Source organism: Coptis chinensis, chromosome 4 (assembly GCF_015680905.1).
Source record: "Coptis chinensis isolate HL-2020 chromosome 4, ASM1568090v1, whole genome shotgun sequence".
NCBI classification, from domain to species: Eukaryota; Viridiplantae; Streptophyta; class Magnoliopsida; order Ranunculales; family Ranunculaceae; genus Coptis; species Coptis chinensis.
Window position 1 is genome coordinate 81,002,805 of NC_141459.1, and position 22,357 is coordinate 81,025,161.

The 22,357-nt window shown below is 39.3% G+C and overlaps 1 protein-coding gene across 1 annotated transcript in view; it reads left to right on the forward strand.

The window, feature by feature from the left end:
- The window catches only part of LOC147505072 (uncharacterized), a 44,505-nt gene that overhangs the window by 13,377 nt on the left and 8,771 nt on the right, over nt 1-22,357 (forward strand). The window lies entirely within an intron of this gene.

Consider the following 22,357-nt stretch of genomic DNA (forward strand, 5'->3'; position numbering starts at 1 on the left):
TTTCATAATATAATTAGTTATTTTTAAGTCCCATTTCACCCACCCACCCTTGTTTGATTCATGTAGTGGTTGCCGTTTCAGTTTTGGAAAAATTTCGCGAAACGCGACTCGAAGGCCGCTCACGCTTCAAAGAGAGCGACCCGCTTATCTTCTTGGACTTCGTTTATACATCGAAGGGCGCTTCAAAGAGAGAGCGATTCGCTTATCTTCATCGAGGCTTCGACTTTGCCTTGGCTCACTAAGATAGAGAAGCGCCAGCATAGCTGAAATTTTCGGATTTCCACAGTTTGATTCTAACTTCGAGCTGTCAAGTTTTTTTGTTCTACTCTCTTTATATATAATCGAACACGCTGCATACACAAGACGCTATTCATAAGCGAAGCAAGGACGCAATCAGGTATTCCTTTCTTCCACACCTCGCATCTCCTGTTAGAGGTTTATACTAGTATATCAGAATTGTTTGGAGTGTTGCATGTGTAGTTAAGCTCGACTTAGTCTTGCATGAGATTAAGGTCTGGTCGTACAAAAACACCGAACGTAAATACACAACAACATCAACAATCAAGTCTATCTAGTACACCACCCACGACACCTCTAACTACTATCACACACACCATACCTGACATAATGGCTGAAGAAAGAGAGACTCCTCTCTCCGACTTCTACAAAGCTTTGAGCGATAGCCCTAAGTCTTGCATCGCTCTAGTAGACCAACGGGGATTTTTGAATCCCCCAAATATATTTAATTGTTACCCGCTTTTCATGGGGGTTAGACCATGAAAACCCTATCATTTACATACGTAGGATTGAACAAGTCCTTATAACATTCCACCACCCTACGGTTGGTGCAGAACAGATTAAACTAAGGGTATTTCCTTTCACATTAGCCGATAAAGGCGGCTTCTTGTTAACCGCCCAAGCGCCTTAATTTGTGGACACGTGGGCTAAACTTGTTGTTGTTTATGGAACATTTTACCCACCCCTAAAGACGGATGAAATGCTTTCCAAGATTCATTTCTTCCGGAGTAACCCTCATGAATCATTTTTCGAGGCATGGAATCGTTCACCGATCTCCTTATAGAGTGTCCACACCATAACCTAGCAAAAGACACGTTAGTTCGCGGCTTTTTCAAAGGACTTCAACATCACCATAAAGAAGTCCTTGACATAATGAATGGGGTAGTTTCCTAAGTAAAGGAGCCTCGGAGGCTTACAAATTTTAGAAGACCAAACTAAACGGAATAATAATTGGGGAGTGATGATATCCCCCGCTCCGCTAGTTCTTCTTCAAATACCAAGGCCGCTAGTATGTTTGAGAATAAAACCGATCCGAACTTAAAAATTTACTCGAATCTCTAACTAAAAAGTAGAGGCTATTTCGTTCAACAAAAGCCTATCCCCGGTCATGAATGTAAACTCCAACCCATGTAATTTCTGTTTGAGTCCGTGAGCACCTCGACAATTATTGTCCTCTAGCTTATGAACAACAACCACTAGAGCAAGATAATGTTTACTCTATTAATAACTATCCTATTCCTAACGCCCCTTGGAGACAACATCCCAACTTCAGTTGGAGAAATAATCAACACCTCCAGGGTACAATAATCAAAACGTTAGGCAAGAAAACAATTATAACCAAGCTCCACTTAGGCAAGGACAAGGACAAAGTCAAGGGAATTATAATAATTATAACAACCAAGCGCAACCTAGGCAAGGTCAAGCACAAGGTCCGAATAATTATAATAATTATAATACCAATAGAGGTATCGTTCCGGTTAATAATAATAACTATCACAACCCACCCATAAATAATCAACGAGATATAGTTCCAGTCGCACCACCCGTGACTACTACACCTACACAACCGGATCGTATAGACGCCTTTATACAAGTTACCCAACAACTTTTCCAGACAATGACTCAATCAAACCAACAGATCTTACAATCCATAAATCAGGGCATACAACAGTTAGCCCAAGAGAAAGCCCAACCAAAAGGCGTGTTTCCAGGTCAACCGATACCAAACCCTAAAACAGCAAACACAGCCTTTGAGGTAAACGGTAATTCTAGTACGGAAACTACAATCGTAGGTGACCTAAATGCCATCACCACTCTCCGTTCTGGAAGAGTGGTTGATAACAAAGTAACTACGCTCAGTAGTTACCCCATCACATTCCTACACACCAGATATCGAACTAGATACCGCAATAGAAACTGAAGAGCCTACCATGGTAGAGGTACCGGTTAAACCACAACCAAAGAAACCGAAAAGCCAAGGTTACACAAAGAAGTAGAGCCATACGCTAAATATAGAGCTTAAACCACCGCCCTCAAAAAATTAGCCATGCTAACTAGGGATACAAACTTTGAGGAAATTAGGAACGTTTTCAAGAATCTAACGATAAACCTCCCTTTTCTCGAAGCTATTAAAAAGCTTCCTAACCACGCTTAAGTTTCTTAAAGAGTTGGCACTACTAAAGGCGAAGACTAACATACCCAAAGACGCTTTTAACCGAACAGTTCCCAACTTTATCCGAAAATAATAGAATTGTTAAGTACAAGGACCCCGGTCGTCCCCATCGTGAAAATGCACCTTAGAGATTTCCACACGACGACCGCTTTATTAGACACGGGGCGAAGTGTTAACTTACTCCCCGTATTACTTATATAAACAAATAGGTCTACGTGAAATGCAACCTACAAAAATAACGCGTTGCAATTAGCGGACATGTCAATTAAGTATCCTAAAGGTGTAGTAGAAAACGCGTGCTTGTTAAGGTTCGTGGATTTCTACTATCCCGCTGATTTTGTTATCCTCGATACGTAAGTCGCTAATGACTGCAGACCGATCATCTTAGGGCGCCGCCTTCTTGGCAACCGCCAACGCGCTTTATAAATTGTCGCGATGGAAAGATGTCCTTATCTTTTGGCCATCTTTTCCTCGCCGAGGTAAATGTTTTAAAATGATGAAACAGTTACGATTCGGGCCGGTAGATGGGGAGGTTAGCATGATTGAGAGTTTAGCTCAAGATTATTTTAACAACACGTTTCACGAAAACAATATGTACAAATTCCTTTCCTTGGGACCTTCAGATTTTGTAAATGACTCCTACTTAGAGGAAGTCAACACCATCCTAGAGTCCACACCAATTGTAGACCCGCCGGTTGCTCCATACACCGATTATGCGGACTTGCTACCCGAAAGCAGGTATTCATTATGCAAAATGAGGACCCGGACTAAATATCTATTGATTTTCCACCCACCCGGTGCTTAAACCTCTTCCCGAATTAAAATATATATTAACTTGATCCGATGGTAGTCATCCGTAATTATATCTTCTTTGTTATCTAAAGATGAAGAGACATCTTTAATAAGGGTGATTAGGGAACATCGGTCTGCGATTGGTTGGTCCTTAGCTGACATTAAGGGCATCGAATTCTAATGTCCGCACTCATCAGATCCATTTGAGGATAACGCGAAGACTTCTCGCGAACCTCGGCGGCGCTTAAACCCCCGCCATGAAAGAGGTGGTTAGGAAGAAGTCTTGCGACATCGGATGCTGGTATTATATACCCAATCTCCGATAGCTAATGGGTAAGTCCCATTCATGTAGTTCCTAAGAAGTCGGAATTACCATGGTGCGTAACGGGGAAGGGTGACTATGTTGTCACTCAAGGTCCTATGAAATGGAGAATCAGATTGATTACGTGACGCTTAAATGCTATGACACGAAAGGATCACTTTCCCTTACCATTTATAGATCGATGCTTGAACGCCCGGGCTGGTCATGCCTTTATTGTTTCTGGATGGCTACTCCGGCTATTTTCAGATTATTATTGATATTGATGACCAAGAAAAGATAACCTTCACATGTCCCTTCGAACATATGCCTATAAACGAATGCCTTTTGGCCTTTGTAATGCTCCCGGTACCTTCCAAATGTATGCTTCATATATTTAGTGACATGGTAGAGCTTTTATGGAAGTTTTCATGGATGATTTTTCTATCTATGGAGACTCCTTCACGATCGCTTTGTCTAACCTCGCCTAAGGTTTTGACACGGTGTGAAGAAAAGAGCCTCGCTTTTAAATTGGGAAAAGTGTCACTTCATGGTCAAAAGGGCATAGTACTAGGTCATATTGTATCTAGTGATGGCATCAAGCAGATAAAGCCAAACTAGATAAGATAGCGATTCTACCTAAAACCACGGATCGTCCGTGAGATTAGAGCCTTTCTAGGCCACGCAGGGTTTTATAGGCGGTTCATTAAAGATTTTTCAAAATAGCTAGGCCTTTAACTAACCTCGCTTTTTGAAAGATGCCATCTTTGATTTTAATTTTAATCAGAAACAGGCTTTTTGAAACCTTAAAAGCGCCTCTAACCATCGCACCTATTATACTGACCTCCTCGATTGGTCTAAACCTTTCAACTCATGTGTGATGCTAGTGACTATGCGGTTTGGTGCCGCCTTTAGGACAGAAAATAGATAATAAGTCCACTGTCATTTATTATGCTAGTAAAACATTAAACGATGCTCAACGGAATTATACAACTACTGAAAAAGAATTCTTAGCTGTCATTTATGCTTTAGATAAATTTCGTCCCTTATTTGGTTGGTTCTAAAACTTTAGTTTACACGGACCATGCAAAATTTTAGGTACCTTCTTGCAAAGAAGGATGCTAAGCGTAGATTAATCCGATGGATTCTTCTCCGCAAGAGTTCACATTAGAAATAAAGGAAAAAAGAGGGGTCGAAAAACGAGTTGCACCACCACTTATCTAGACTTTACAAATGACGATAGTAGTGATTCCGAAGTCCATACGGACTCTTTTCCGATGAGCATCTCAGATGCTATTTTTCATCACCATGGTATGCGGACATCGTGAAATTATTTAGCGGCTGATGTTATGCCTCATAATTGGTCAAGAAATGAACGAAGAAGTTCTTGGCCGAGTCAAGTTATACTATTGGGATGAGCCCTACCTTTTTAAGTATTGTGCGGATCGATTATTCGTCGTTGCATTCCCCGCTGGGAATATAATGAAGTTCTATCCTTCGCCATGACAAAGAGTGTGGTGGCCACTTTAGTGGAATGAAAACAGCCGCTAAAGTTCTTCAATGTGGATTTTATTGGCCTACCCTTTTAAGGATGCCCAAGTGCATTGCAAGACGTGTATTCGTTGCCAACAACTTGGGCTTAATCATGGAAGCGTAATATGATGCCATTAAATCCAATCTTAATAGTAGAAATTTTGATGTTTGGGGTATTGATTTCATGGGCCCGTTCCCCGCTTCCCACGGTTATATTTATATTCTAGTTGCCGTGGACTACGGTCTAAATGGATAGAGGCCCTAGCTTTGCCGTGAGCAATGACCATAAGACCGTAGTATTTTTTATTAAAGAATACATTTTCTGTAGGTTTTGGCATTCCTAAAGCCATCATTAGTGATGGGGAACACATTTTGCAACAGAGTTGTTGCATCCCTAGTGAAAAAGTATGGAGTTACACACAAAGTAGCAACTCCTTATCATCCACAAACTAGCGGACAAGTAGAAGTTTCTAATAGGGAAATCAAAAAGATTTTAGAAACAACAAGAACCCCGATAGGAAAGATCGGGTCAAGTTTTCTATCGGATGCCTTATGGGCATATAGAACTGCTTTCAAAACTCCTATAGGTATGTCTCCCTTTAGACTTGTATTTGGGAAACCATGTCATTTGCGGATTGAATTAGAGCACTGCGCTCGTGGGCTATAAAAAGCCTTAACTTCAATATCGATGAGGCGGTGTCAAACGCAGTTACAATTAAATGAGCTTGAAGAAATCCGCCGCGACTCTTACGATCTCGCTGAAGGATTATAAAGCTAACATGAAACGTGTTCATGATAAGCATATCCCCAAGTGAAAGAGTTTTGTGGTCGGACAAAAGGTTTTGCTTTACAACTCCCGATCTACATATTTTCCTGTGGAAACTAAAACCCGTTGGTCCGGTCCTTTTCTCGTTATCAAGTCACCCCTTACGGGCAATTACCTTGGTAAATCCCAATGACAACAGTACCTTTCAAGTTAATGGTCAACGGTTAAAACATTTTCACTTAACTTTTGTCCCCCTCGATGTGGAGGAAGTCCTTTTACAGTGACTTCTATGAGGATCGACCTTGTCATTTGGTGTACTTACTTTCATTTCCATAAACCGATAAGTACACCATTCAGGTAACCGGGCCCTCCTTATGGAGTGTGTGGCTGTAAGTACGGATCCTAAGTCCACAGTTCACATAATTCACGTTTTTCCACTTTCGTGATGTTTTTCTCGATTTTTGAGTCATGTTCCTCTATGGAGTGAATTATGTATTTATTGTTTTTCGTGGTTTCTTATAGTAAACAAATAAAAATAAATTAAAATTCATAAAAAATCGAGACATAGCAATCCAACAAGTCTTGGGAATCGACTTTAAAACGACGTTGCAAAAACAAATTTTGTGGTTAAAAATTTGTTTGGGGTGGAAATCGATCTTCCCATCCGGATTGCTCGAACTTTCTAGTTGTGTTGTTTAGGTCCATTAGTATAGTTCATGGGGTTGACGTTATCAAATGGGGCGTGTTCATTCGCTCGCGATAACTTACATCATGCACGCACTACGCAGGGCGTTTTCCACTATCTTATTCGTCACCCCGGTTGGAATCGAGTGTTTTATGGATCATTGGATTGGAAATTCTCCTGATCATTTCCATATCTCATTCGCAAGAATCGGATCGATAACTAGCCGGAAATCTAGTTTGAAATTGCTTTAAAAATCGAAAAAAGTCGAAAAATGCGAATGGGCTTGGCCGACTTCGCCACCTAGAGCCACTTTCCAAAACCAGATCGCGATCTTCTTCTTCTCCGCTTTGAAACAAAATTAAATCCAAACCCTACCAACCTAAAAATAAAAATAATAATAATAATAATAATAAATAATATAATATATCCAAATAGAAACACCACCCACGCCCATAATAGAAACTCGACACCAATCTTCCACAATCTCCAACCGATCCCACCATCAAAACCACCAACCAATTCAAGTTTTCATACCCCCAACCGTCGTATCTACCATAACCACCTTTATTTGGTTTGGTTAGTTTTCATCAAACTCGCGATCCACCACCATCTACAAACCCCAAATCAAGAAATAACTTCAATGGCGCTAACGACGAGAATTCTCTGAAAAAAACGTTTGCTTCCCGATAGCCAAGGCCATTTTATGACGCGGAGATGTTTAAGAGAAATTGGAACGGACTGTGGTATTCGACGGAGGATTTCTACCACTATGAGTTGGTAGAACAGTTTTATAAGAAACGAGAAGTGGAGGGAACTAGGATTTTCATTAGGATAGCAGGAACGCGGAGGGAAGTTACGAGACAGTTGTTGGCTGAGCTATTAGGAATCACCCCTGTAACCAACCTAGATACGACCAAACAGGAATCTCAGTATACTGCAGTTCCTGTTTTGATGAAAGATACGGTCATAGAGGGTGAATACAATACGATATCTCATTGCGTTCGCCCAGACGATTCGAGAACCAATCAACCAACGCCGCCGGTGGATTGGTAAGAACGTCCTCGGGAAAGACAAAGTCAGCGACATCGGACTTCAGTGTCTGCACGTTCTCTGGAATTTGCAAACGAAGGAGTATAATTTCTGCATCCTCGATTTCATTTTGAATGTGATTAGAGGATGGAAAAAGCCCGGCTCTTCCCGTATTGATCACTAAGATTATGCTCTCATTTAGAGCCGCCGTTAGATCTGCTCCTATTAAGATCAAATTGCCTTCTAATGCGAAAAAGTATTTATAAGGAATGCATTCAAAAGACTTGGCCGTTGTCCGCAGAGAAGGAAGTTGAGTCGGATGATGAAAAGGAACATATGACATGGTTGGTTGAGGATAATTTTGATAGTCATACTTCTAATTTAGAAGCTAATGATAATGCCGCAAAAACCGGTTTATGCGCGCGGTTATCGATCCGCGGAAGATATTAGACATAGACAGATTGTACTGGGAAATAAGCAAACGGACCTTCAGACGACAAGTTGAAATGCTCAGAAAGAGTCGGGATGATATCTTGTCTAACATGGAGGTTATCCACAATAACCACCAAGCCCAAGATGTCGCACTCAAGATGAGATGGAAGCATAGCTTGTTCAGATAGAGATGCTACGACGCGATGCCACTCGTGGATGAGTCCGTCTCACCGAAGTCGAGGCATGAGGCATGCCGTCGTCGCCAGCCAGATGGCTCAAGCCATTCGTCACCGAGCCAGTCTCCATCCTCGGGGACCATCTTCTTCACACGCCTCTAGGTGTTCACCATCAATTGTGTCCTTTTATTTCATTGTCTTTATTGTTTTGTAGTGGAATTTTATTTCAAAGTAGTTAGATTTGAGTATTAAGTTGTTTGTTTTAGATTGCTTGGATTTCATATTATTTTAATATAATTTATTTTGATTATCTTTTCGTATAGTTGTCTTGGAGTAAAAGTTGAAAATTAGGCCGATACCGGCATATCTATGATTATTTTTTTGTAGCGGTAGCATGATATGTAGGAGAGTTTAGAAGTTACTATTCTAAACCAAGTTTAAAAGATACCAGGGTTGTTAGGAAATCAAAGACATGGTTAGTTCCGTTTTTGGGTTTGGCAGTTTCCTATTTCCGGAAATGGCCTTAAAACAATTTGGCAACTTGCCGATTCGTTTTGGAAACCCAGAACCTATTTAAACTTCCATCATACTACACTCACAACCCACACTACACCCCACAATCATCCTTCACTTTTCACTCCAGCCCTTTTTCTAGTTTTTTCTTGTTTTTTTCTTAGAAACTCACTTTCTGCACCTCCATGAAGCCGGCGCTCCGAGTCGAGCCGACGACCCTTACTTTATCATCAGAATCAAAAATTCACTTCATACACGCTTCCATGTAGAGCGCTGACCAGCTCAAACTCTCAGAAGTCCAAAACCAAAGAGCGACTTCGCTCTATCTATACGAAGCGCCCTCATTTGTAATCACAGGAATTTCCGATTTTCTGAGTTTTCTTCCAGGCTTTCGCAGCTATTCTACAAGTAGTGTTGAGATGACACCACCTATAGTGATTCCTGAGCAGTCTTTCGAAGACTTGATGGGAACTTATACCTATGGAGCATCGTTCCGCGAGCGGATCTTGCAATTAGGATGGCGACATCTTCTGGTGAGTGATGACGATTCTTTTTCACCTAAGCTAACGGAATTCTTCTATAATAATATTACTTTCTTTTGTACCCAAGAAGGAGAACAAAAGTTTTCCCTTACTATTGATGGTACGTCTATGGAATTCAGTAAGCACTTGATAGCTTTGGTTTCGGGATTGCCATTACCTGACCCTATGCACACGTGGGGATATATGATGATGATAACTCATACCTATATGAATATGCCTATTTCCATGAGTATTATGGGGAGGGTATTTAATTATCATGGACCAAGACCAATATAACATCGCCCTGAGTAGCCTATCACCAATGTAAAATAACCATGTTGTTCATCATGATGAACATTCTAGGGAACGGCGGTTTATACGCCAATAATACCGGCCGGTGACGTTTTCCTTGCTTTAGCCGAGGGACGTCGTAGGTATGACATTCCCCGAAGTTTTAGTTGCTACTCACGGGCGAGCCCATACCTTGAGGCATAAGTACCTTCTTATGCCCTCGTCTTGGTTTGTCGCCTTTACGCTAGCGCTTTTGCCTACCCGTGATTCTCAGATTACGCGCATACACAGTTGAAAAAGGGTCGAAATCATGAGACCTACCAATCGCGGGTGGTAAGATCATTCCGAGCCATGACTTGGCGGGATGGCGGGTGCAACCACATTTGGTTGCTCCTTACACCCCATCGCACCAAATAACACTAGAGAGGTTAGCATTAGTTGATGATACACCACGAAGGCGCGGGCAAGTTGTTATGGCATGGCGGGGATGAAAAGAACCTCCATATAGAAGGGAGGATGACGAGTAGATGTTGTGCAGGTAAGTTTTAGTTAAGTTAGTGTGTCCGCTTATGTCCCAAGCAATTTAAGTCCGTTAACCCCATAATGGGTGGACCTCTTATAGAGTTGCGGAGTTTTTGGTATTTCCTATATTAGTATGTTCTAACCTTGTTTTGGGTGAGATGTTCCGAATTACACGAAGTTTCAATGGTATTTTTCCTACACTCTTTATTTAAATGCTTTGAGGGACAAAGCATGCTTTTTGTTTGGGGTATAGAAACATGTGTAATTAAGACATCTGTTAGGATATAGATATGTATAATATGCACTTGTTTTCTAGTTAAAATTTCAAAAATTCAAAAAATATAAATAAAAAGTATGCTATACACTTAGGAATATTGGTATTGTTTTCTTTCTCCATGCTTTTAACAATCTAGAAGTCTCAATTAGCTTTTGCATCGGAATAATTGTTAGAAACTTAGGTTAATATGTAGGTAATAATCTTTGCATCTATCTATAAATTTATTACATGAGTATCTATGATTGTTAGCGATGAAGTTTCTAAAATCTAGGCTAGAGTAATTTATTCTACAAATCCTGGAGAATATAGCCTAAAGCCTTATATGAGCGAAACATGTGAGAAATGACACAAGGGAGAAGTAAAATCCGGATAGAGAAATCACACGCCCACTTGCTTGATCACTAAACCATATCCTAAGTGAGAATTTAGGCGCTCTTTGGATCGATATAGCCAGAAATTCAAACCTATGAATTACTTTCCTTAGTCGCCACTCTCGGAAGCCTTTTCTTTAGCCTTCCATAAACCACAATTCCTTTACCTTGTTACAAAACAAAACAAAATAAAAATCAACCTACCCAATTTAGAATAAGTCCGAGAATAGAATGAGGAAGAAAAGAAGAAGAGAAAAACGTGGTAAACAAAAATTAGTTAGTTGCTTCAGAAAATAAAGAAAAGAAGTTTCCATCCAAAAAAAAGAAAAAAAAAAAAAAAAAAAAAAAAAAAAAAAAATAAAACTAAAAAAAAAAAAATAGAATAAAAGGGAGTCAAAGGCCAAAGAAAGAAAAATATGGCTAAGGATGGAAACAAAGTATAGAAACAAAAGTAAATAACAAGGTTTTTCTAGTTACATAATATGAAGACTCTATTATCTCAGACTTGTTCTCTAGAATATCCATTTCCTTCCTTCTTAAACCATCTCCTAATCCCAAGAACACCTAATAAAGACCTCTATTTTCAATTAGAATAAAGTTAGTGTGATAGTGAAAGTGGCAGATGTGTTTGATCGACCCCGCTTCCCTTGTTGTCATTGAGATTGTAGAGAAAAAGTGTGCCCAATCGCATTAATCGAGTAGCTTAAAAAATCCGAGTGGAAAAATCAGAGAGGTTTTGTCTTGACATTTATGTGAGGACCTACTTCAAGGACGCTATTCCGAAGTTTCGAAAAAAACCTCGCTAAACATTTCATAGTATTACTCACTGTTATATGTTTATTGTAGATGATTGATTATTATGCATATATTAACTTAGGTTTTTTTTTTTTTTGTTATTCTATGTAATTGCTATGTAGATGTATAGATAGTTGAGCATGAAAGGGGAAAACAATAGTTTTATTTTTAGTCGCCAGAAGATAGATGAAGTTTGTGAGTACCTTCACTGAAAAACTCTCACGCAGGCTATAACTTCGTCCACTAGGAATTCCTAGTGGTTTTAAGGCCTTGTTGCATATGGTCAATGCAATCGCACTCAAATAAACGAGATTAGGTAGAACAGGACAAGCAAAATGTGCTGTTTAGTGGTTTGATAAGAGCCCAAAACTGTAGTTTTAACCCCTTTAATAATCATACTGTTAGACCAATTATGTGAATAATAAGTAAGAGTTAATACTGATTACGTGTTTTTATGCATTTAGGGCTTCAAAAGTCCATTATCTTAAATGTGCCACTTTAGCGAGATAAAGGAGCAAAGGCGAGCGTAACTTCAATGCTATATCTTTGGACTCCGGACCTGCCGGTTGAGGCCAAAGATGGCATTCCCTCGCTTCCTCGCTAAAATGGTTTGACTCTGAAGGTCCTATGAAATGGAGAATCTATTGATTACAGACGTTAAAGCTATGACACGAAGGATCACTTTCCTTACCATTTATAGATCGATGCTTGAACGTCCGGGCCGGTCATGCCTTTTATTGTTTCCTGATGGCTACTCTGGCTATTTTCAGATTATTATTGATATTGATGACCAAGAAAAGATAACCTTCACATGTCCCTTCGAACATATGCCTATAAAACGAATGCCTTTTTGGCCTTTGTAATGCCCCCGGTACCTTCCAGCGGTGTATGCTTCATATATTTAGTGACATGGTAGAGCCGCTTTATGGAAGTTTTCATGGATGATTTTTTCTATCTATGGAGACCCTTCACAGACTGTTTGTCTAACCCGCCTAAGGTTTTGACACGGTGTGAAGAAAAGAGCCTCGTTTTAAATTGGGAAAAGTGTCACTTCATGGTCAAAAGGGCATAAGATTAGTCATATTGTATCTAGTGATGGCATCGGCAGATAAAGCCAAACTAGATAAGATAGCGACTTACCTAAAACCACGGACTGTCCGTGAGATTAGAGCCTTTCTAGGCCACGCAGGGTTTTATAGGCGGTTCATTAAAGATTTTTCGAAAATAGCTAGGCCTTTAACTAACCTGCTTTTGAAAGATGCCATCTTTGATTTTAATTTTAACTGTAAACAGGCTTTTGAAACCTTAAAAGCCGCCCTAACCACTGCACCTATTATACAGCCTCCTGATTGGTCTAAACCTTTCGAACTCATGTGTGATGCTAGTGACTATGCAGTTGGTGCTGTCTTAGGACAGAAAATAGATAATAAGTCCACTGTCATTTATTATGCTAGTAAAACATTAAACGATGCTCAACGGAATTATACAACTACTGAAAAAGAATTCTTAGCTGTCATTTATGCTTTAGATAAATTTCGTCCTTATTTGGTTGGTTCTAAAACTTTAGTTTACACGGACCATGCAGCCCTTAGGTACCCTTCTTGCAAAGGATGCTAAGCGCAGATTAATCCGATGGATTCTTCCCGCAAGAGTTCACATTAGAAATAAAGGACAAAAAGAGGGGTCGAAAACAAGTTGCCGACCACACTATCTAGACTTACAAATGACGATAGTAGTGATTCCGAGTCCATACCGACTCTTTTTCCCGATGAGCATCTCATGCTATTTTTTCATCACCATGGTATGCGGACATCGTAAATTATTTAGCGGCTGATGTTATGCCTCATAATTGGTCAAGAAATGAACGTAAGAAGTTCTTGGCCAGAGTCAAGTTATACTATTGGGATGAGCCCTACCTTTTTAAGTATTGTGCGGATCAGATTATTCGTCGTTGCATTCCCCAGTGGGAATATAATGAAGTTCTATCCTTCTGCCATGACAAAGAGTGTGGTGGCCACTTTAGTGGAATGAAAACAGCCGCTAAAGTTCTTCAATGTGGATTTTATTGGCCTACCCTTTTTAAGGATGCCCAAGTGCATTGCAAGGCGTGTATTCGTTGCCAACAACTCGCTTAATCACGGCGTAATATGATGCCATTAAATCCAATCTTAATAGTAGAAATTTTTGATGTTTGGGGTATTGATTTCATGGGCCGTCCCTGTTTCCCACGGTTATATTTATATTCTAGTTCTGCCGTGGACTACGTGTCTAAATGGATAGAGGCCCTAGCTTGCCGCAAAGCAATGACCATAAGACCGTGAGTATTTTTTATTAAAGAATACATTTTCTCTGGTTTGGCATTCCTAAGCCATCATTAGTGATGGGGAACACATTTTGCAACAGAGTTGTTGCATCCCTAGTGAAAAAGTATGGAGTTACACACAAAGTAGCAACTCCTTATCATCCACAAACTAGCGGACAAGTAGAAGTTTCTAATAGGAAATCAAAAAAGATTTTAGAAACAACAATAAACCCGATAGGGAAAGAGCCGGTCGGGCGTCTATCGGATGCCTTATGGGCATATAGAACTGCTTTCAAACTCCTATAGGTATGTCTCCCTTTAGACTTGTATTTGGGAAACCATGTCATTTGCCCGTTGAATTAGAGCACCACTGCTCGTGGGCTATAAAAGCCTTAACTTCAATATCGATGAGGCGGTGTCAAACGCAGTTACAATTAAATGAGCTTGAAGAAATCCGTCGCGACTCTTCACGATCTCGCGAAGGATTATAAAGCTAACATGAAACGTGTTCATGATAAGCATATCCCGCGTAAAGAGTTTGTGGTCGGACAAAAGGTTTTGCTTTACAACTCCCGGCTACATATTTTCCTGGGAAACTAAAACCCGTTAGTCCGGTCCTTTTTCGTTATCGGAAGTCACCCCTTACGGGGCAATTACCTTGGTAAATCCCAATGACAACATGCACCTTTCAAGTTAATGGTCAACGGTTAAAACATTTTCACTTAACTTTTGTCCCCGATGTGGAGGAGTCCTTTTACAGGGACCACGTATGAGGATCGACCTTGTCATTTGGTGTACTTACTTTCATTTCCATAAACCGATAAGTACACCATTCAGGTAACCGGCCCTCCTTATGGAGTGTGTGGGTCAGTAAGTACCGGATCCTAAGTCCACAGTTCACATAATTCACGCTTTCCACTTTAGCATGTTTTTCTCGATTTTTGAGTCATGTTCCTCTATGGAGTGAATTATGTATTTATTGTTTTTCGTGTTTCTTATAGTAAACAAATAAAAATAAATTAAAATTCATAAAAATCGTAGACATAGCAATCCAACAAGTCTTGGGAATCTGACTTTAAACGACCCACGTTGCAAACAAATTTTGTGGTTAAAAATTTGTTTGGGGGTGGGAAATCAGTCTTCCCATCCGGATTGCTCGAACTTTCTAGTTGTGTTGTTTAGGTCCATTAGTATAGTTCATTGGGGTTGACGTTATCAAATGGCGTGTTCATTCGTTCGCATAACTTACATCATGCACGCACTACGAGGCGTTTTCCACTATCTTATTCGTCACCCCCGGTTGGAATCGAGTGTTTTATGGATCATTGGATTGGAAATTCTCTCCTGATCATTTCCATATCTCATTCGCAAGAATCGGATCGATAACGGCGGAAATCTAGTTTGAAATTGTGCTAAAAATCGACAAAAAGTCGAAAAATCGCGAATTGGGCTTGGGCACGAGCCGGCTCACTCAAATGGCGCCAGCTTACCCTTTCCAAAACCGTCGCGATCTTCTTCTTCTCAGCCGCTTGAAACAAAATTAAATCCAAACCCTACCAACCTAAAAATAAAAATAATAATAATAATAATAATAAATAATATAATATATCCAAATAAAACACCACCCACTTCATAATAGAAACTTCGACACCAATCTTCCACAATCTCCAACCGATCCCACCATCGAAACCACCAACCAATTCAAGTTTTCATACCCACCGTCAGACGCCTACCATAACCACCACCGTTGGTTTGGTTAGTTTTCATCAAACTCGCATCCACCACCATCTACAAACCCCAAATCGGTAAATAACTTCAATGGCTTAACGACGTAGAATTCTGCCGAAAACGCCAGCGTTTGCTTAGGCGGTTTTATACATTTTATGACGCTGAGATGTTTAAGAGAAATTGGAACGGATGTGGTATTCGACGGAGGATTTCTACCACTATGAGTTGGTAGAACAGTTTTATAAGAAACGAAAGTGGAGGGAACTAGGATTTTCATTAGGATAGCAGAACGCGGAGGGAAGTTACGAGACAGTTGTTGGCTGAGCTATTAGGAATCACCCCTGTAACCAACCTAGATACGACCAAACAGGAATCTCAGTATACTGCAGTTCCTGTTTTGATGAAAGATACGGTCATAGAGGGTGAATACAATACGATATCTCATCATTAAGCGGGCGACCACGAGAACCAATCAATCAACGGTGTCGCTCGGTGGATTGGTAAGAACGCCCTCGGGGAAAGACAAAGTCGTGACATCGGACTTGTTCCGTTCTCTCGAATTTGCAAACGAAGGAGTATAATTTCTGCATCCTCGATTTCATTTTGAATGTGATTAGAGGAGTGGGAAAGAGCCTGGCGCCTCTTCCCGTATTGATCACTAAGATTATGCTCTCATTTAGAGCCGTCGTTAGATCTGCTCCTATTAAGATCAAATTGCCTTCTAATGCGAGTATTTATAAGGAATGCATTCAAAAGACTTGGCCGTTGTCTGCAGAGAAGGAAGTTGAGTCGGATGATGAAAAGGAACATATGACATGGTTGGTTGAGGATAATTTTGATAGTCATACTTCTAATTTAGAACGAATGATAATGCTGCAAACTGGTTTGCGATGCGGTTATCGTATCTGTGAAGATATTAGACATAGACAGATTGTACTTCGAAATAAGCAAACGGACCTTCGGGCGCGCCTTGAAATGCTCGTAAAAGTCGGGATGATATCTTGTCTAACATGGAGGTTATCCACAATAACCACCAAGCCCGATATGCCGTACTCAAGACGAGATGGAAGCACAAATTGTTCAGGATAGAGATGCTACGACGCATGCCACTTCGTGGATGAGTCCGTCTCCGAAGCCCGCGAGAGGCATGAGCGCCGCCGCCGCTTGGGCCGATGGCTCAAGCCATTCGTCACCACAGAGCCAGTCTCCATCTCAGGGACCATCTTCTTCACACGCCTAGGTGTTCACCATCAATTGTGTCCTTTTATTTCATTGTCTTTATTGTTTTGTAGTGGAATTTTATTTCAGTAGTTAGATTTGAGTATTAAGTTGTTTGTTTTAGATTGCTTGGATTTCATATTATTTTAATATAATTTATTTTGATTATCTTTAGGTGATAGTTGTCTTGGAGTAAAAGTTGAAAATTAGGGCCGATACCGCATATCTATGATTATTTTTTGTAGCGGTAGCATGATATGTAGGAGAGTTTAGAAGTTACTATTCTAAACCAAGTTTAAAAGATACCGGGTTGTTAGGAAATCAAAGACATGGTTAGTTCCGTTTTTGGTTTGGCGCTTCCTATTTCGAAAATGGCCTTTTAAAACAATTTGGCAACTTGCCGATTCGTTTTGGAAACCCGAACCTATTTAAACTTCCATCATACTACACTCACAACCCACACTACACCCCACAATCATCCTTCACTTTTCACTCCGGCCCCTTTTCTAGTTTTTTCTTGTTTTTTTCTTAGAAACTCACTTTTTAAGACCTACGGCGCCAGCTCAAAGAAGCCGAAACTTCGCCCTACTTTTATTTAAATCAAATCAAAATTCACCACTAGAGCGCCACGCACCACGTAAGCTTAATTCAGCTCAAACTCTGTAAGTCCAAAACCAAAGAGCGATCTTCGCTCTTCATCTGAAGCCGCCAGCGCCTCTCATTTGTAATCACAGAATTTCCGATTTTCTGAGTTTTCTTCCGTGCTTTCGCGAGCTATTCTACAAGTAGTGTTGAGATGACACCACCTATAGTGATTCCCCGAGCAGTCTTTTTAAGACTTGATGGGAACTTATACCTATGGAGCATCGTTCCAGCGGCCCGGATCTTGCAATTAGGATGGCGACATCTTCTGGTGAGTGATGACGATTCTTTTTCACCTAAGCTAACGGAATTCTTCTATAATAATATTACTTTCTTTTGTACCCAAGAAGGAGAACAAAAGTTTTCCCTTACTATTGATGGTAATGCCTATGGAATTCATAAGCACTTGATAGCTTTGGTTTCGGGATTGCCATTACCTGACCCTATGCACACGTGGGGATATATGACGGTCTAACTCATACCTATATGAATATGCCTATTTCCATGAGTATTATGGGGAGGGGTATTTCAGTATCATGGACCAAGACCAATATAACATCGCCTACAGTAGCCTATCACTCAATGTAGGCACAACCATGTTGTTCATCATGATGAACATTCTAGGAACGGCGGTTTTATACGCCAATAATACCGGGTGACGTTTTCCTTGCTTTAGCCGAGGGACGTCGTAGGTATGACATTCCCCGAAGTTTTAGTTGCTACTCTGCGAAGCCCATACCTTGGTGCATAAGTACCTTCTTATGCCTGTCTTGGTTTGCCTTATGCTTTACGCTTGCCTACCCGTGATTCTCGATACGCATTACCAGATTGGAAAAGGGTCGAAATCATGAGACCTACCAATCGTGGTGGTAAGATCATTCGAGCCATGACTTGGCCGGATGGCAAGTGCAACCACATTTGGTTGCTCCTTACACCCCATCGGACCAAATAACACTAGAGAGGTTAGCATTAGTTGATGATACACCGGCGTAAGGCGTGGCAAGTTGTTATGGCATGGCGGGATGAAAAAGAACCTCATATAGAAGAGGAGGATGACGAGTAGATGTTGGGGTGCGGTAAGTTTTAGTTAAGTTAGTGTGCGCTTATGTCCCAAGCAATTTAAGTCCATTAACCCCATAATGGGTGGACCTCTTAGAGTTCGCGTCGGTTTTTGGTATTTCCTATATTAGTATGTTCTAACCTTGTTTTTGCGATGTTCCGAATTACACGAGTTTCAATGGTATTTTTCCTACACTCTTTATTTAAATGCTTTGAGGACAAAGCATGCTTTTTGTTTGGGGGCATAGAAACATGTGTAATTAAGACATCCGTTAGGATATAGATATGTATAATATGCACTTGTTTTCTAGTTAAAATTTCAAAAATTCAAAAATATAAATAAAAAGTATGCTATACACTTAGGAATATTGGTATTGTTTTCTTTCTCCATGCTTTTAACAATCTAGAAGTCTCAATGAGGCATTGATCGAGAATAATTGTTAGAAACTTAGGTTAATATGTAGGTAATAATCTTTGCATCTATCTATAAATTTATTACATGAGTATCTATGATTGTTAGCAATAAAGTTTCTAAAATCTAGGCTAGAGTACTTATTCTACAAATCCTGTGAGAATATAGCCTAAAGCCTTATAATATGAAACATGTGAGAAATGACACAAGGGAGAAGTAAAATCGGGATAGAGAAATCACACGTCCACTTGCTTGATCACTAAACCATATCCTAAGTGAGAATTTAGGCGCTTTTGGATCGATATATAGCCGAAATTCAAACCTATGAATTACTTTCCGCTTAGTCGCCACTCTGAGCCTTTTCTTTAGCCTTCCATAAACCACAATTCCTTTACCTTTGTTACAAAAACAAAACAAAATAAAAAATCAACCTACCCAATTTAGAATAAGTCCGAGAATGAATGAGGAAGAAAGAAGAAGAAAAACCTGTAAACAAAAATTAGTTAGTTGCTTCAGAAAAATAAAGAAAAGAAGTTTCCATCCAAAAGAAAAGAAAAAAAAAAAAAGAAAAGAAAAAAAAAATAAATAAAACTCCAAAAAAAAAAAAATAGAATAAAAAAGGGAGTCAAAGGCCAAAGAAAAGAAAAAATATGGCTAAGGATGGAAACAAAGTATAGAAAAAGTAAATAACAAGGTTTTCTCTGGTTACATAATATGAAGACTCTATTATCTCAGACTTGTTCTCTAGAATATCCATTTCCTTCCTTCTTAAACCATCTCCTAATCCCCATGAACACCTAATAAAGACCTCTAGCTCAATTAGGAATAGGTTAGTGTGATAGTAAGTGGCGGATGTGTTTGATCGACCCGGCTTCCTTGTTGTCATTGAGATTGTAAGGTAAAGTGTGCCCACTGCACAATCGGAGTAGCTAAACTTGAGTGGAAAAATCGAGAGAGGTTTTGTCTTGACATTTATGTGAGGACCTACTTTAAGGACGCTTATTCCGAAGTTCTAAACAAACCCGCTAAACATTTCATAGTATTACTCACTGTATATGTTTATTGTAGATGATTGATTATTATGCATATATTAACTTAGGTTTTTTTTTTTGTTATTCTTATGTAATTGCTATAGAGATGTATAGATAGTTGAGCATGAAGGGAAAACAATAGTTTTATTTCTTAGTCGTTGTAGTATAGATGAAGTTTGTGAGTACCTTCACTTGGAAAACTCTCACGAGGCTATAACTTCGTCCACTAGGGAATTCCTAGTGGTTTAAGGCCTTGTTGCATATGGTCAATGCAATCGCACTCAAATGAAACGAGATTAGGTAGAACTCCATTTTTTGGTCACTTATTCTAATTTCTCATATTTGCTTGAGGACAAGCAAAATCTTTGTTTGGGGTGGTTTGATAAGAGCCCAAAACTGTAGTTTTAACCCCTTAATAATCATCACCTTAGACCAATTATGTGAATAATAAGTAAGAGTTAATACTGATTACGTGTTTTTATGCATTTCGTGGCTTCAAAGTCCATTATGCTTGAAATGTGCCACTTTAGCGAGATAAAGGAGCAAAAGGCAGCAGAACTTCCGGAATGCCATATCTTTGGACTCAGACCTCGGATTGAGGCCTACCTTATGTCAAAACGACCGCTCGAAAAGAGGCTTTGCAATGGTCCAAGCCTTGACCCAATCAGAGGAGCAGAAGTGGACGAAAAGTCTGTGGAAGCCAACTGCAGCTGAAGAGGCCTTTTTGGACTGAAAGAATTGGGTTTTGGGCCTGATTCTCTGGCCCAACCCATGGCTCCAAGCCCATGCACGAATTTTGGATCTGGATGTATAAAAAACAAAAGCTTAGCTCTTTGTTAATGGTAGCTAGTTAGACCTAAATTAAGATATAGAATTCTAGATCTAGTTTTATTTATTAAATTAAGTTTTAGTTCCATTTAAATTCTTGTTTTAGATTAAATCTCTGAATCATTGTTCTTGATTGATTAGATAAATAAAGTAGTATTTTTTATCAAGTTCGAATTTGTCATTTCCATTAGATCTAAATTCAATTCTTGTCATTGTTTTATTCCAAACCATTAAATTAGATTCATTATTGCTAAATTAAGTAATTCTCAATTTCTCACATTATGTTTAGTTTAGATTCAATGGTAAATGTTAGATTGATGACTCAAGGCTAAACCTCCATTAGAGGGTTGATGAAGCCTTGATGAAAACTTGGTTGTTTAGTATAGAAACATTGTAGAATCTATTCCACTATAGAAGGTCGTGTTTAAGCCATGAGAATGGGTGGGCGACCTCACATGCTAGTTAGTACTTGGTAGAAATGCCATGAAAACTAGGGATTAGACTCGAATTCTTGCCGGGAAAACGTAAGAATCGAGATACCACAATCTATGCTAGGTCATTAAGTTAGATTCGAGGTGGATTCGATTCCCCTCTAATTCCTTTATCTAGAGTCAAACAATAGTATTTCCATAGCATTTGTAGTTAATTTCTAGTAATCATCTTAATTAAGTATCGTGAGTATAATATTTAAGTAAAGCTCTCATTGACTTAAGAGCTTAACTAGTTAGACTAAGAAAACAATCCGTGCTAGAGAACTAGGAGTGGAACGAACTTCGTACTCCATTTAGTGCAATTCGCATTGAGAGTAGAAGCTTTGATAATAGATACGTAAAAGTGAAAGTTTAGTTTACTTACGTTTGGATTAATAGTTCATTTCGTAGGTAAACTACTCATTTTACATTTGTCACGTTGCAAATAGAAATTTCCAACGGTTATTAACCATTGCAACAGAACTTTCCAACGCTTATTATAACTATTTATTACACAAATTGATAACCTTTGCAACGGTTTTTTATTTCACAAACGCTTTTTAAGCGTTAGTAATTTGTTAAAAATATTACCAACGGTTTTTAACCATTGCAAAGTTGTTAGTTAATTTTTTTTAAAATAATTTAAAATTCGTTTGTAACGGTTATAAACCGTTGCTAATGGGTTGCTGATAAAAAAAATCTCATATTTTGTAGCAAGAATCATTAAAGTATGCAACACACTTTGCCAACAAACTCTTCTTTTTTTCCATACTTTTCCCTCTATACTCATTTTTCCCATTAAAGTAATTAGAATTGTAAGACAATACTTCAGGTAAAATAGTGGCTCATATAACAACAAAAACTGGTCAAATGGGAGTCTGCACATATTTAATAGGTCAAAATTAATGACAAATCAATGGATCAAAACACTATAATATATATAGCCTTTACATGCAACTGTGGTTCAACTTCAGATAAGAACAATCTCTTTAAGTAATGCCTTCAATCAATTGCAATGATGAGAAATCCAACAGAGACATACATTAGCAAGACAGGATAGAGTGCAAGGGCTTTTCTCCCGTGGCTTACAACCCAACTCATGAATGGATAAGCAGCCCAAGAGCTCGAGCCAATGCCACGCAGACAGACAACCATCTTTACTATCACATTTCCCTTGAAAGATGCAGATTATGGCT